Raw genomic sequence first — 16,924 nt, forward strand, 5'->3', positions numbered from 1 at the left:
GGATTAATTCAGGAGAGATACCAAAAGGATGGTGTTTTCTGGACAGTGTGCTAAATTATGCATAGTTTTTCTAGCAAGGCAAAAGTGGCAGGCATCAAAAGATGGCTCCACTACACAAAACTGCAGAAACATGAAAAAGAATTGGAATGTTCATGGGGCAGCCAGTAATATGGTAGCTGTGGAGCAACAGGCTTTGGGGAGTTACTATGGGAGACCATCCTACAGAGCGAGGCTGAGTCCACCCCAGGAAAGACCTTAAATAGCAAAAGCATCCTGGCGTGTGTCACGTGCTTTGAAAACGTGACATTTTACCCTGGAAGTGTGAAGATAGATCAAGGAGGTAAAGAAAGAGGGCTGTCTGGACAAAGAATTTGGGGCCTACTGAAATATTAGAGGTAATAGGTTATGAGGTGGTGGCCATGGCAGCAGGATAAGGAACAGAAAGAGAATGAGACCAGTGATCATCATGCCCTATTTGCTAAACGGTACCATTCCAACACTCAGGGAGGGAAATTGTAGATTTACAGTGAGAAGAGACAGATTAGCTGGGGCTTTGTCTCTGACTCACTGTGTTAATTGGGACTAGATGGTGCTCTGTGATCCTCTTTGGTCCCATATTCTTTATTTTTCTGACAGAGAATGCTATTATTTAACAAATATTTACTGTATTTCTTCTTGGCTCCCTGAATTTAAAAGATTAATGCAAAAGCCTTGAGTATATGACTTTTGAGTCCATGACTCAAAATTATATGTCATTTTGATCTTTTTACCATGCCTAATTTAGCTCCTTCTATTAGATTCATTAAACAGTTGTCGTCTTTAAAGGATACATTTTTCTTCTCTATCTGACCCTTCTTAAATGACTGTTAAAAAAGTGTCTTCCTTGACTCTAATGAATAAGCTACAACTATTCAATTAACAAAATATATTTAAAAACAAATCTTGGACCATTTTCAAAGCAAAAGCCTGCCGTACACAATTTCAGACCTCCACCAGGAATTAGCAACTGATGTGCTGACATAGTACATGCATATTTACTTTTGTTATCCCCCCAAATGCACTGTTGCCATGGTAACTCATGTAGTGCCGCTGCTACCAAGAGACAGAAGTTCTTGGTGGCTATAAAGGAAAAAAAATTAAAAAGAGGAAGAAACAAAGAAAAAATAATCAATGAAAATTACTTTAAATGCAAAGCCGCTTTTATGAACCACCATGAGAAGGCTGCAAATTGTCTCGGGAAAATCTAGGGAAGGGGTAACACCATCAAGGAAATCCTTCATTTCAGCCCACGGGTCCCAAGTGTCCCTTTATGAGGAAAGAAATATTGCAAAGAACCCTACTGGCTATCTGTCAAATTGTTTGAGTAGCTTCATTAATGTTCACTTTATTTTATGTTCCATGAGGGAAGAGACCTTGAATGCTCTGATTAACATTGTAGGGCCAGCACCTGGTATAATACACAATACACTATAAGCACTTTAAAAATTATGAAACAAATGAGTAAATGGATGAGAGCAAATTTGAGGCAATGCCTACAAAACAGAGTTAAAGAAGACTCTGTGGGATAAAAAAAAATCAAGACTTATTAATTTTTAACGTATATTAAAAATAATATAGGGAGTTAATAAAATGCCAAATCCTGGGCCCTTCTCCAAATGATTTTGACTTCGTAAATCTAAGATATGCCTCAGGATCCTTTAGCATATGTTTATCATGTGTTAAGGAGGAGTCTGATGGATTTGATCTAGGAACTTCCCTTTCAACATATTTGGGGAGAATATTAAATTCTAAGTTAAAGGCTTTAAATTTGCTCTATTGCTGAACAACTTTGTAGAATCATATAGAATTCCCTGGTTACGGTTCTCTTCTCAGAAAGAAATAAAATAGAATTTCAATCATTTTCAAAATAGATGCAATCTAAAGTCCCCACCGAATTTCATTTAAAATAGCTCTGACTGCAATAGGGTCTCGCCCCCACCCCTCTTTTTAACCTTTGGGTTTTCCATAAGTTTTTTTTTTTCAAAAAAATTTTCCTGCTATTGAACATAATATGACACTAATGACCTGAATTGCAAAAACAAAACAACTATGACAATTTTAGGTATATGTAAGTTTCAAACACAACAACAGCTAAGTTTCAGAAATTACATGAATGACTAATTTGATTAACGCAACTACCCTAGACCAAAATAAAATCTGTTGGAGCACCATTAGTAAACTTTCTTTACAAATTCTATTTATTGGGATCCCTGGGTGGCGCTGAGGTTTAGCGCCTGCCTTTGGCCCAGGGCACGATCCTGGAGACCCGGGATCGAATCCCACGTCGGGCTCCCGGTGCATGGAGCCTGCTTCTCCCTCTGCCTGTGTCTCTGCCAATCTTTCTCTCTGTGTGTGTCTATCATAAATAAATAAAAACTAAAAAAAAAGACAAATTCTATTTATCAAATAACTGCCAAATCAACATTTTTAGCTTTTTACACATAGAAATACAGAACAATAGATTTATTTTCAAACAGATTTCCTTTGTTTTTCCCAAGAAGAGCACCTCTTCCTTACTCTGTTACCAAAACTGCAAAAGCAAGTTGTTATTGCTGGGCCTATTGAACTATTTTTGGTAGTAGGTCAAAAGATGGAAAGGAAGCTTGATTTCTGATGTTCTTATTGACTAGAATTCAAATAAACTATATATTAAGTTAAAAAAGAAAGAAATGCAGTTGAAATTCCAGTCACTTTGTATTGCATTAATTAAAATACCATTGAAAACCCCTATCATCAGCTGTTGCTTTTGCTTGCAAAATAATTGTCCTTTTGCATCAAACTCTGCCCTCCATGTGCTCAAAGTTAAAGGTTTTGCAACTTGATCAGCTTCCAGACAAATTGGTCCAATCTCTTCTTTGTGGACTTGGTTGAGGGCCTGTTTCCTGTAACTACTGTTTTTCTATCCTTCTGCCTCCTTTCTTTGTTTCCTTTTCCTACCATCAGGGTCCTGAAGTTGCTGAACCACTATTTCCTGGTTTGGCTTATCTCGGTCATGAGCACTTCCCACTGGTCAGACACATTGCTAATGCAGCCAATGACCTCATAAACTGAATAAATCCGAAGATAAAAATGGATGTGCCAATTTAAAACAGGTCAAGCAGCAAGTGGGAATCAAGTGTGAACAGCAAGCAGATGGTGATTGCATTTCAAAGAGACTAGTACTTCCAAAATACAGAGCTGCCAACATAATTACTATATTGTATTTAAAGAAAATACATTTATAAAGATTATGAATGTAAAGCTCATTTAAAATGTAAAGCACTTAAAAAAATAAAACATAAAGCTCTTTAAGCAGCCTTTATTTTATTTTTATTTGGAAGACTTTACTTATTTATTTACTTATTTATTTACAGAGCAGGGGAGGTACAGAGGGAGAGCGGGGAAAAGAATCCCAAGCAGGCTCCACACTAAACATGGAGGCCCAATGTGTGGCTCAATCTCAGGACCCTGAGGTCATGACCTGAGACAAAAACAAGAGTCAGACATTCAACTCATTAAGCCACCCAGGCATCCCAGTAGCTCTTTTAAATGAAAAGCAGATTTTTGAAAATTTAAGTCACAGTAGATTGACCAATGAATTTCCAGAATAATTTGATATCAAGGTGTATATATACTTAATGAATGCCCCCTGTCAAATGCCAAGGTTGTACCGATTGCTCTTACACACCTAATTCCTTGTAGTTCTAAAAACCAAGAGGCAAAATAAGTAGACTGTAACCAACGGCATTCCAGATAAAAAACAAAGCTTCAGCGATTACAGACTACTTTCCAAGGTTAAAGTTACAGGGTTGGTTGAGCCATCACTCAAATTGAGTTATCTTTAGGTTATATATTCCCTCTTTCAAAAAGTAACTAAATATGACAAGATAAGAAAGTTCAGAGTGACCAGAGAATATGGTAAAGACTCATGATCAATTGCTTTTATCCCAACTTTGAAGGATGCAGTTCAATGTTAAGGAAGTATAGGTTAAAGATCATGAACAAAGATACAAAAATGGGGGCTTTTCATGTTGGTTGAATCCTGAGGACTCTGGCCAGGGAGTAAAACGTTAGTTGAAAGATCTAAGTTGGGCTGAGACAAAGGCTTTCAGAAAAATGTTACTGATGAACAGCTTTTGAGAGAAAAATCTAAATTTAATTATAAGTGTCATAATAATAATAGAGTCAATGTGGGTATTGCATGACTCATGAGTATGTTCATCCATTTGTCCATTAACTTGCTTGAGGCTTTATCCATTCTTGCTTTATATCAAAACAACTGTGACTCAGAGGGATGAATGGGACAGTGCAAGAAAATAAGCTGAGGGTGCCACTGTAGTGACAAGGGTAGTGGTATGGGTCTTTGCAGAAAGCTATGGTGACAGACATACACACAAAGAGGCACCTACTTAGATTTGGGGCACAGACAAGACTATTTTCTGACTGAGCAGAAGCTTGAAAGAGCAGCAGAAGGTGGATATATAAACAGAGGATGGGTACAGAGACAATGTACCAAGGGAAAGGAGAAGCAAATACAAACAAACAGAAATCCCACAAAGTAAACCTCTAAAGCATATCCAGATGCCCGAAGAACCCCAAGGTGTTGAGATGAATGGAACATAAGGCTATAAATGTATTTGGAGGTCATACTGAGGAACCTCTATTTTATTCTGTGAACAGTGGAGACCAAGAAACATAGGTCAATCTGAGGAGAAACCTGATCATATATTTGTTTTAGGAAGATGACTTAGGCTCATCTGGAAAATAGTTATTAGGGGCTGTGAAGGCAGGTGGGAAAATGGTGGCAATTGTGATGGGATCAGGGATGAGGAAGAAGGATAAAAGGATGTTCCTCCTAGAGATACTCTGAAAATGTGTACTTTTTTATTGTCACATTTAAGTGAAAAATAATGTGTGTGTGTGTGGGGGGGCAATTAAAAATACAATTTGATTATCTTCCCCCAAATGGTGCAACCCAATTTGTTTGTTAAACCAAATGGAGTGGATCATTGCACACCACCTCCACTCCCATCCCAATTAAATTAGAAGATCTCTTTCCTTGTTTCTGCTTCTGGAAAGATGTTTCTTTTCCCTATGGCCTGGAGGGAACTGGCCCTTCTTGAGCAGGCAAAGTGACCCTGGGCCTCTGGAGAAGCAGGATCTTTGACCTTGAGACTGCTGCAGCCTTTGAATCACTGTCAAGATACGGCTGGGGTCCCCTAGAGAGAGACTCAGCAGAACCTTGGAAGGATGAGGAGGGATTTTTAATATGTTCAGAAATATTTATCAGTGCAGAAACTGAATGTTTAGAAGCCGCTGCAATGAAGATTAAATTGGAGCATTCAGGTTAATTGATGGCTAACATTTTACTGAAGACTTTAATACAGGACAGGGATCATTTTCGGTACTTTACGAAGACTTTATTTTATTTTGATAATTCTGTAAGTATTCTATCAGGGTCCAGGGAGAAATGGACCTGGACCTAGGATGCTCAGTGTCCAGGGAGAAAACACGTAGGATGCTTACTTAGGGCAATCCAAGGAGAGATCAATCAAGGGACTGTTTCAAATGTGTGCTTTAGAAACAGGGAAGCCAAAAGATGCACGCGGTATCCCTGGGGTAGAACAAAAGGGGCTCTGTTGCTATCAGTAGCACTGAAAGGGCAAAGAGAGGAAGTGGTAATTATACCAGCACATAGACAGGAGAGGGTGCAGGAGGCCATGTTATGGGAGCTGAGATCACAATGGAGCCATGCCAATGCCTTGACCTTGCAAGAGAACCAGAGCCAGTGGAAGAAACACTATATCAGCGAGAGTGCCAGAAAAACAAAAGGAAACAAAAAACAGTAAGATCTATCTATCATCTATCTATCTATCTATCTATCTATCTATCTATCTATCTATCATCTATCATCTATCTATCTCTGTTATTTTTTAAATCGGTTCATGTGATTACGAGAGTTGGAAAGTCCCAAATGGTTAGGGCAGACTGGCAGGCAGGAATCTCAGGCACAATTTCTACATTAGTCCTGAGATAGAAATCTTTCTTCTCTAAAAAAAACCCTGTTTTTGCTCTAAAGGTCTTCAACTGACTGGATGAGGCCTACCTCCATTATGGAAGTCAATCTGAAGGGATCAGAAGTCAAGTGATATACATGCAAATCATATCTACAAAATACCTTCACAACAATAGAGTGAGGTTGGAGCAAACAACTGGGCCTAGCCATACAGATACAGAGAATTTAACCAACCGGACTACCCAAACCTCTTTCTTATTAATGGATTTATCCGAGAGGCAAATGTGAAATAATTTTAGACATCAGATTTTAGTCCATTATGTTTCTCTACAATAAAGTGGGACTCACGGGTGACCAGTGATAACAAATAACAAATATCTTGAAAGTGATTTTTAAGATTTTTATTTTATTTTATTTTTTTAAGATTTTATTTATTTATTCATGAGACACACACAGAGAGAGAGAGAGAGAGAGAGAGAGGCAGAGACACAGGCAGAGGGGGAAGCAGGGTCCCTGTGGGGAGCACAACGCGGGACTCAATCCCTGGACCCTGGGGTCATGCCCTGAGCTGAAGACAGATGTTCAACCACTAAGCCCCCCAGGTGTCCCCCTACAGTGATTTTTTAAAAAAAGATTTTATTTATTTGAGATTGAGAGCACAAGCGGGGATGGGGAGGGTGGTGGAGGAAGGGACAGAGGGGGTGGGAGAAGGCGACTCCCCCTTGAGCAGGGAGCTGAGATCCTGACCTGAGCTGAAGGCAGATGCTTAACCTACTGAGCCACCCTGGTGGCCCATAAAGTTTTTTTTTTTTTTTTTCTTTTCAAGGATGTTATTTTCTTTATTGGTATGACAGATGATAGCTACCTCAGCTACCTCATATTCCAGCTCGTTTCTCCCGATAGTTTCTCTGCCTGTTGAGCAACAGCGTTGTTTCCTAGCAGAAAGAAACTCTTAATACCCAAACTCTGCTGCTTGTATCTGAATAGGGATGTTAATTGCTCCAAGGTTTTAAGTTTCTTTGCCTGATCTGTTTTGTGTCATTTTCAAAGTCAAGTTACATCATTTTTTTTTCTCTTTGAAATGTCCTTATTACCTCATCAGCTTTATTTTGCACAAATTGAGAGTGGCACTTGCGACTCTAATTGCTTGATCTCTTCTTGGTACAGGGAGGGCAGGATGGGCTAAATGTTTTAGATACTGACTTCCAGGGTATAAACCTGTTATTTCCCAACTGCTTTTAGACCAGGGGCTGCCCCAGTTATCCTGTAAAAGACCACATGGTAAATATTTTAGGCCCTGAGGGCCATAGGGCCTAGTCACACCGCAATACTCGGCACTGTCACCGTAGTACTTAAGGAGCCACGGACAACATGGTCAAAAGTGGGAATGATTTTGTTCCCATTACATTTATTTATGAACTCTGGAATTTGAACTTCATATAATTAACCCTCTTTCCTTCACAAAAATTGAAAAATTGTAAAAACCGTTCTGAGCTCACAGGCTACACCATACACACAACAAACAGTGTGTCAGGTTTGGCCCCTGGCTATAGTTTGCTGATCCTGGGCTTAGGGGAAAATCCTTTTATGAGACCCAAAAGGATATTTCCTAGAGGAGATGCATTGCATATGCTTTTTAATTTTTTAAACTGCTTTATTGAAGTATAATTGATATACATGAAATGCACATACTTAATGTATACAATTTGAAGAATTCACTGCTGGGGAAGCCAAAGATCAGATAGGAGCTGACATTTGTTGTGCATTTATTCTGTAAGGTATTTTATGTAGGTTTCCTCACTTAGTCTCTCGGATGCCTGAGGACACCCAAGTGTTTCCCTCTTCTTTCTATAATTGCTGTTGGCTTCACTGCAAAACTGAGCATGTCATTAAGTAAACAGACTGTGGAGAGAGCCTGTGGGTAGCACCTTCATCTGCTTTATGCAATCCACCAGAGTTGACTTTGGGATCCAGAGGCATCTTGGTCATGACTTTTACTCTTAATGAATAATGAATAAGGAAGTTCAGGCCAATGCAAATCGCTGCAGGAAAGTTACGTGCTTTATTTTCAAGTATTTCAAAAAGCAAGTCCCTAAAATAGTGGTTCTCAAACTGAGCCAAACAATCCTATCACCTGAAAAGACTCTGAAACTCCTAGCATCAAAGCCACCGCTCGAAACAATTACGTGAAACTCTTTGAGGGTGTCAGTTTTTAGAATTCTCTAGGATATTCAAATCTGTAAGAAAGGCTGAGAACTGCTGTTTTAAAACAAGGGTACTGCATTCAAAAGTACAGAATTATAGGTGTAAGATACATACGGATCGTACGAAGCACAAGCAGGCTGTGTGTGCGTATGTGTATACACAAGCGCGTGCACACGCACACACACACGAAAGACTGCCAAAGATATAACATGGTCTGTATTTTCCAGTGCAAAAGAAATTCACCAGATATTTTAATCCTTTATTTAAAAAAGTAATCCTTACCAATTGTCCCTATAGCGACTATGCAACTCCTTGGGGAATTCTTGCCAAAAATACAGTTCTGCGGTTAGAAAATCAGGGAAGAGAAAAGGGGTTTTCAATTCAAAAAAATCGCTTATATTATATATGCCTATCTACCTGTCTACCCAGTTATCTAATGAGAGATGAAGGAAGCGGAGCCTGGCTCTCTTGATTTGTGTATAACCCCACACCAGCTGATTTTTGAATCAGAAAATGTGTGGTAGCCAAATCAGTCTACAGGTAGACATTGCACTTTTATCCAAGGCTGCTGTGTCGGCTCAGAAAATGGGTAATGGTGTAATCAGACGTGTGCTTGGGAGGGAAGGTTACCAACGTGTGAGAGGGATGGATTCCCCACTTGTGAGGAGGTGATGAGCTCGAAGCAAAGCAGCAGTCAGGAGGTCATTACCTCCGTGCACATGGGAGCAGCTGAGGAATAAATGGCGAAGCTTCTGTAGAAATGGAAGATATTCAGTGAGGTTTTATAACTGACTGAATGTGAAAGACGGACTGCAAATGTCTCGGCCACTGGAGAAGTTGAGGCATATGGTTTAATTCTGTGATGGATGCCACGATGGCCTTTCCGCGCTGTGGTTTTGTTGACAACAATTAAGTATCTAAACGCTGTCGGATAGGCCAAGGTGAGTGTTTCTTTAATGATTTAGTGATCAAATTAAATAACCTTGTCCTAAGTGAAGCACAGTTAGGGCTGAGACTTACTTTGGAAAATCTTTGGACACTCCAATTTATGTCAATAGATTTTTTTGCTTGAGACAGTTCATTTGGCGGGCGCCTGGGTAGCGCAGTTGTGGAGTGTCTGACTCTTGGCTTAGGCTGAGGTCATGACCTCAGGGTCCTGAGATAGAGCCCTGTGTTGGGCTCCATCCTCGGCAGGGGGTCAGCGTGGGATTCTCGTTCTTCCTCTTCCTCGTGTGTACACGCACTCTCTCGCAAAATAGATAAATCTTTAAAAAAAGATGATTCATTTAGTTTGCTGCAGGCTATGAGAAAATTCACATGACTTTCAAGAATCAGGCTGTAAACAGCCAACAAGTCATCGTATCCTGAAAAGGCTATTCTGAATAGAGAATATCCTTAATATTTAAGTATAAAATACTCTTAATATTTGGCAATAGACATCCATTGATTAGTCTTTTTATTATTTTTATTTTGGTAAGCAATTTTGAAATTGTTTTAAATGGTTTTAAATTTTTAAATTGTTGCTTTTAATTAACATTTTTTAAAATTTAAATTCAATTTGCCAACATCTAGTATAACACCCAGTGCTCATCCCGTCAAGTGCCCCCCTCAGTGTCTGTCACCCAGTCACCCCATCCCTCCCGCCCACCTCCCCTTCTGCAACCCTTTGTTTGTTTCCCAGAGTCAGGAGTCTCTCATGGTTTGTCTTCCTCTCTATTTTTTCCCACTCAGTTCCCCTCCTTTCCTTTATGCTCCCTTTCACTATTTCTTATATCCCACATGTGAGTAATAGTATATATTTGTCTTTCTCTGACTGACTTATTTCACCCAGCATAATACCCTCCAGTTCCATCCATCCATGTTGATGGCTAAGAAATCCACACACACACACACACACACACACACACACACACACACACATCTCATATCTTCTTTATCCATCATCTGTCTTCATTCATTCAGCATCAGCTCCTTCCACAGTTTGGCTATCGTGGCCATTGCTGCTAGAAACATCGGAGTGCAGGTGTCCCGGCGTTTCACTGCATCTGTATCTTTGGGTAAATCCCCAACAGTGCAATTGCTGGGTCGTAGGGCAGGTCTATTTTTAACTCTTTGAGGAACCTCTGCACAGTTTCCCAGAGTGGCTGCACCAGATCCCATTCCCACCAACAGTGCAGGAGGGTTCCCCTTTTCTCCACATCCTCTCCAACATCTGTTGTTTCCTGTCTTGTTAATTTTCCCCATTCTCACTGGTGTGAGGTGGGATCTCATTGTGGTTTTGATTTGTATTTCCCCAATGGCCAGTGATGCGGAGCATTTCCTCATGTGCGTGTTGGCCATGTCTAGGTCTTCCTCTGTGAGATTTCTGTTCATGTCTTCTGCCCATTTCTTGACTGGATTTTTTTTTTTTTTAATTAAGAGTCTACTTTAGTCCTGTCTTTTCTTTTCTTTTTTCTTTTTTCTTTTTTCTTTTCTTTTTCTTTCTTTCTACATAGCCTCCATGCTTGGTGTGGAACCCAATGCAACGCTTGAACTTACAACCTTGAGGACAAGACCTGAGCTGAAATAGTCAGACCCTTAACTGATTGAGCCATCCAAGTACTCCTTTAGTCCCTAGTTTAAAGATTTTTTTTTATTGAGGCATAACCTGTATACAATAAAATGTACAGATTCTAAGTATAATTTAATGAGTGTTGACAAATGAATACTTCCACATAATCACCACTTAAACTAATATTTAGAACATTCCCAACAACATCATTCTCTGTTACAGTCAGTCTTACTCTCTCTCACCATTATGCTATTTGATATCAATAAGCAGTTCATGATTAAAAAAATAATATTTTAAACTTTATATATCAAATAGTATAACAGCTCCATATAAGTTAAAATATGATAAAGGTTTGGAAAATTTTACTTAAAAACTAAAATATGAAAAACTTATTTATCTAGGATAATGGAAGCATCAATTACTCCATTAATAAATCGATATAGTATTAATATATGCAGGATGATACAGGCATGTATTTTAGCACATCTTGAAGGAAGAGTTATGTTGAGGCCAACATACTAATAACAACAACAAAGAACCCAGATATTCTCTTTGGGTTGTCTACACATTTGAGTACTTCCAAAAGCTCACTTATTTTAAGATGGGCAGTTTATTTCCACGGACTCTAGTTAAAGGTTTGGTGTTTAACTTCAGTCTCCTGTTATGAGGAATTTTATCGTTCTTATTGCCTATGAAAGTTTACTATAAAGGAAAACGTTAATTCTTAAATAATTTCAAGTGATCTCCAGGTTTGATTTTGCCAGAAGCACTGCACAATAAAATATAAAATCCAAAAGGTAACACTTACGACATGATCTATCCTCCATCTGACATGCCCCTACTTGCCGACTGCTCCTCATGTTAGGGCTGCATTATAGATAACTTTGGTCTCCAGTCACTTAGGGAAAGAGGTGGTAATCAAGTATGTGAGAAACATGAATAGCTCTGTATAATCTAGAAGCATTCTAGATTATTGAATTCTTACAGAATTCTTGCAAGTGGAGATGGACTGCAAGATTTCTGATAGGCAAAAGTTTGCTTTTGATTAAAAGTGGGTACTCAGTAACAGTATATGATGATCTCCTTTCTTCCTGCCTGGATCCATTATTTTTCCTCTAGCCCTCCTTTGTTCTAAAAAATAGAAAGTCTTGCTACTGAAATTTTCTGTTTGCTTTCTGTCTCCTCCTAGTTTTATAGGCTTTTTGAGGCAAAGGCCATAATTTATTCAGAGTCCTCCACCTAATACATAGGATTCAGCACTTGGTACACTGGACACACTATATTGTGCCATACACAAGCCCTTCCCTTGTCTTCCCCCCCAAAAAACAAAACAACTCAAGAAAAACAGAGCTCTGTATTATATTGCAACAGCTAAGGGTATTTTGAAAAGAAGTTTACTAAAAGCCAGATATGAAAGTCATTTCCAAATGAAAGGTGGTGAGTAACCAAAGGCACAAAAGGATCAAAGGCTTAGAGAGTTATAGTGGTTGGTTTGAAAATAAAGGAATCTTTAGCCAAAAAAGACCAGACGGCTGGAAAGATGGAAACATAAATATTATGAGTAAGAAGAAAGCATTGTTCATGGGCATGCAACTTAGATAGCCACACAGGGCTCCATGCTTGGCTTAATGATCTGTTGACACTACCTTGAATTTCTTAATACGTTTTGAACAAGAATCCCCACAGTTTCAGTTTTTACTGAGCTTTATAAATTATGTAGCCGGCCCAAAGGTTTTGTAGGGTGTTGGAGAATTGATTCCACTCTTATCTTCAGCAATTCTTCAATAGCTTTAAGATTTCAAAATATCATATATATGTATATGGACATGTGTACCTTTAAAGCAATGTCTACTCCTTCTATGAAATTATTAAGACTTGAGAAACATATAAAAAGCCCCCAAATTCCCAGAACTTCAACACTTATGAGCTGATATTAAAAATTTTTTAATATACTCATCATGTCCACTTTCTATGTACTTTTCTCTAAAAAGTTAAAATGATTCTCAAACACACCCTCCCACATACACACTTTTCTTTTTTCCTTAGTCTTACACCATAATTACTTTCACAACATTATGCTTAAATGGCTAAATGATAATCCAACCATATGGACATAATATTATTTAACTTTCGCAATCATAATGTTTCAATATTCATTTGATTTAACTGTTATTTTTCTAACCCAGTCATTAAACCTGCCTTTGGAAGCATGTGAGACTTAGAATAAATAACAAGAAAGAATATTGAAAATTGGATTTCCCAAAGAATTAAGGTACATTTTTCCCTATGTGTATAATGAAATATTCATGAAGTAGCATGACCTACTTTTCACTAGGTATTTGTAACATTATTTGATTGTTTTTAAAAGGACATTGATATCTGTGCTTCTCTAAGTGGCATTCCTAGACCAGGTCTCCATAGTTTCATGTGAATCTCAAACGCACTTTCAACAGAATCATTTAGGAAATTGCTTTAGCAACTATTTTGTCATGTTTTTTGGAGACCTGAATTTGTTTTCCTCCAAGGCTGTCAGAGGACAGGGGCAAGATTATAAATAAAACTAGTATGACAACTGCCTATTCACTGTGAAATACATTAAGTGCACTACAGCTTCATCGTATAGCCTTTGTAACAGCTCACATGCTGGCCATTACCAAATGAAGTCACTTTTTGTTTTAAGGAATAGAATGTCAGTCAAAGTCCAAGGAATTTTTTGAGAAGTGGATCCTTTTGATTTAAGGTTTGGGCCCTAGACCAAATTCAACATTCTCAGGTCAGATTAAACTTATCTTTGGGTACAGTAGGAAATTAGGGCTCAAATGTGGAATTAAAAAAAAATAGGAATAGTCCAATAAGGGACGCCTGGGTCGCTCAGTGGTTGAGCGTCTGCCTTTGGCTCAGGGCGTGATCTTGTGGTCCTGGGATCGACTCCCGCATCAGGCTCTTTGTGGGGAGCCTGCTTCTCCCTCTGCCTGTATCTCCTCCTCTCTCTCTATGTCTCTCATGAGTATTTTTCTTTTAAAAGGAATAGTCCAATAAGAACTATTTAGAGACACTGATACACTTTTCTCTGTAAATCAAGCAGATGGCCTTTTGCCATTATTGTAACTGCATTCTCACTACTGCATCATGATACCGAACATTCATAAGTCATTTCAAAGAGCACAGAGTCTGTGTAGTGTTTTCTATTAAATAATATGGAAATTCAATTGACAAGTTGTGCATTGGCTGATTTTGTCAAGACCTATTCTGCAGAGAGTATGCTAGTTGACTCTTATTTCCACTATCATTATACTACACAACCTGAAAGAAGACTAGTTGGGGCTCTTGCTGTATGCCAAGGGCTACTCTATTGTCTGCATTCAGTGTTTCATTCAATTCTCATAAGTTTTCTAAGAGGTAGGCATTATTTTCACTCCAGTTTTAGAAGCAAGGACCTCAGATTTAGAAACATATTAGAACTTGTTCAAGTTTATATAGCTATTAAATTGTGGAGCTGGGTTTGAGTAATGTTGGTAATCTGAAATTATAGTTTGTTTTTAAGATTTTACGTATTTGTTCATGAGAGACACAGAGAGGGTGGAGGGGGAGAGAGAGAGAGAGAGAGAGAGAGAGAGAGAGGCAGGCAAAGACACAGGCAGAGGGAGAAGCAGGCTCCCTGCAAGGAGCCCGATGTGGGACTCGATCCTGGACCTTGGGACCACGTCCTGAGCTGAAAGCAGACGCTCAACTGCTGAGCCAGCCAGGTGTCATATGGTCCCTTTTTATTAATGATCATGCTGATGTTTGCTTAAACTTTCCAAATTTCCTCAAGGCTAATGTCTTATATAACTAACATGTCATCAAAACCAAGAGATTAACACTGGCATGAAAATACTAACTAGACTATAGAACTTACTTGGATATCAGCCATTTTTATATGTATTATTGAGTGTCTGTATATGTGTGTATGGCATTTTATCACACCTTAAGATGTGTGCAAACACCACTGAAATCTGCTTAACATTTCACTTCTGGGAGAGTACCAACTTGTACCTAGGAACTAATTCAGTCATGTGAAACCCAACTATGGAAATAAATCAGGATAAGACTTACAAGGCTGGAGTTAGCATGAAAAGCCTGAGCAGGCATCCACAGAGGAGAGAATCTAGAGATGAATCAAACAAATTCCTTTAAAAAAGGTGAGGTGTCTCAAGGAAATGACATCAGATGACAAGTGTAAGGAGACAGAAGTAGGATTCAAAACAGGGAACAGATCCAAGAGGCAGGAATTTGCAGAATGTGGTTGATGGTAGTACAAGAGTTTTAAGCTATTGTCAAAATGGAGGTCGTTATTTTTAATGTTTTTTTTTTCTTTCTCGTAAGTGTGCACAATTAATGTAAATTGGTAGGATGAGCCCAAAGGAGTAGGGTTGTGATGGAAAGCTTTGATTTCAAATAAACTGTAAAATTGATAGAAAATGTGTTCCAAAACCTGAAACAAGAAAAATAGTATCATTCTTGCATTACAGAGTTCATTCTCTTATCTACTGACAATGAGCTACTTGATGATGGCACCGGTACCTGTTTCTTCCAAGGTGTGACTGAGCCCTGGTTTTATCTGTTATTGAAGGTCAGGGAGGGTTAGCTGGGGAACAGTGAATTGGCAATGGCCAAACTCAGCAATGAAAGTATTGACTCTGCATGCATTGCATGGATGAACATTTGTCAGGATTATCTAGCCACTTTTGATGAAAAAAGAAGACAAACAAAAGAAACAAAAGCAAACAATAAACCTTACAAATATGTCAAAAACTTTTTTTATGTCATTTGTAAGTGGAATGTTTTCCCTTCACTGTCCCAATTTCTTTTTTTTCAAGATTTTTTATTTATTTGACAGAGAGAGGACAAGCAGGAGGAGTAGCAGAGAGAAAGGGAGAAGCAGGCTCCCCACTGAGCAGGGAGCCCCACGTGGGGCTCTATTCCAGGATCCTAGGTTCACAACCCAAGCCAAAGGCCGACGCCTAACCAACTGAGCCACCCAGGAGCCACAAATTGGAGCATCTTAAATGTGATTTCTGGTTTTATCTTAAAACTCTAATCAGCACAACTGGAAAACCATTAAAGGAACTCTGAATCATTTGGAAGAAGGGACAATGCATATTTATTCACAAAGTATATACTTCGAAACCAAGAAAGTCTGTCAAATGATCTTACTGGGAGAGCACAGGCTGCTAATCTCATCACTCTAACAAATGTAAGCATTCTACAGTTAGTTTCCTCCCACCAAACCCTGTCAATATATATGCATGATTTGAACACTGGTGGACTCTTCACATGGATGCAAATGTGTGTTATTATTGGGATGTATGTTTCCTTCCTTATTATTTTCATCAATGTCATAATTGCCATCATAAATAGGATGGTTTCTAGTAGGCCCAGACTGTAGCACACTTTGTGAATAAATATGCATTTTCCTTTCTTCCAAATGATTCGGAGTTCCTTTAATGTAGCACAAAATAAAGCAAACATTTGGGGGAATTTGCAGGATCCAGTAGACATAGTTGATTAGTTGGATCCACAGCCCCATGTCAGTTACTGCAATTTTCCTCCTACACTTAATGTGTTCCTACTGTGATGGTTTTCCAATTGTGCTGATTAGAGTTTTATGATAAAACCAGAAATCACATTTAAAATGCTCTAATTTGGGGCTCCTGGGTGGCTCAGTTGGTTAGACATCGGACTTTGGCTTGGGTCATGAACCTAGGATCCTGGAATAGAGCCCCACGTGGGGCTCCCTGCTCAGTGGGGAGCCTGCTTCTTCCTCTACCCCTTCCCCCTGCTAGTGCTGTCTCGCTCTTTTTCTGTCAAGTAAATAAATAAGATCTTTTAAAAAATGCTCTCATTTGCTATAGCTTTGAAGGAAAAGCCAACTATTGTGGAATTTATTTGTGAAATATTCCCAATCCATCTACTGCTAAAATCAAGGATGCCACGATTCTATCAGGTTGTTCCAGTAATAGGGGCTTAGTACAGAGGAAGTCACAAAGAAGTGAGGGGAGACATCATTTTGGCTCTTGTCTAAGTGAAGATACTGAACAAGCAAACATTTAATATCCACTCTGAGCAATTTTAAAATCAGTAAAATATGTCCA

General features: G+C 38.8%; 1 long non-coding RNA gene across 2 annotated transcripts; it reads left to right on the plus strand.

Moving 5' to 3' along the window:
• Positions 1-5,756: 5,756 nt before the first annotated feature.
• On the plus strand, positions 5,757-15,571 carry LOC144304784 (uncharacterized). Of its 2 annotated transcripts, XR_013371756.1 has the most exons (4): positions 5,757-5,863; positions 6,098-6,216; positions 12,977-13,062; positions 15,302-15,571. It is a non-coding gene; the product is annotated as an uncharacterized LOC144304784 (long non-coding RNA). The 2 variants fall into 2 exon arrangements; XR_013371753.1 differs by lacking the exon at positions 6,098-6,216 and having other exon boundaries at positions 5,771-5,863.
• Positions 15,572-16,924: the final 1,353 nt, after the last annotated feature.

Source organism: Canis aureus, chromosome 3 (genome assembly GCF_053574225.1).
Source record: "Canis aureus isolate CA01 chromosome 3, VMU_Caureus_v.1.0, whole genome shotgun sequence".
Classification (NCBI taxonomy): domain Eukaryota; kingdom Metazoa; phylum Chordata; class Mammalia; order Carnivora; family Canidae; genus Canis; species Canis aureus.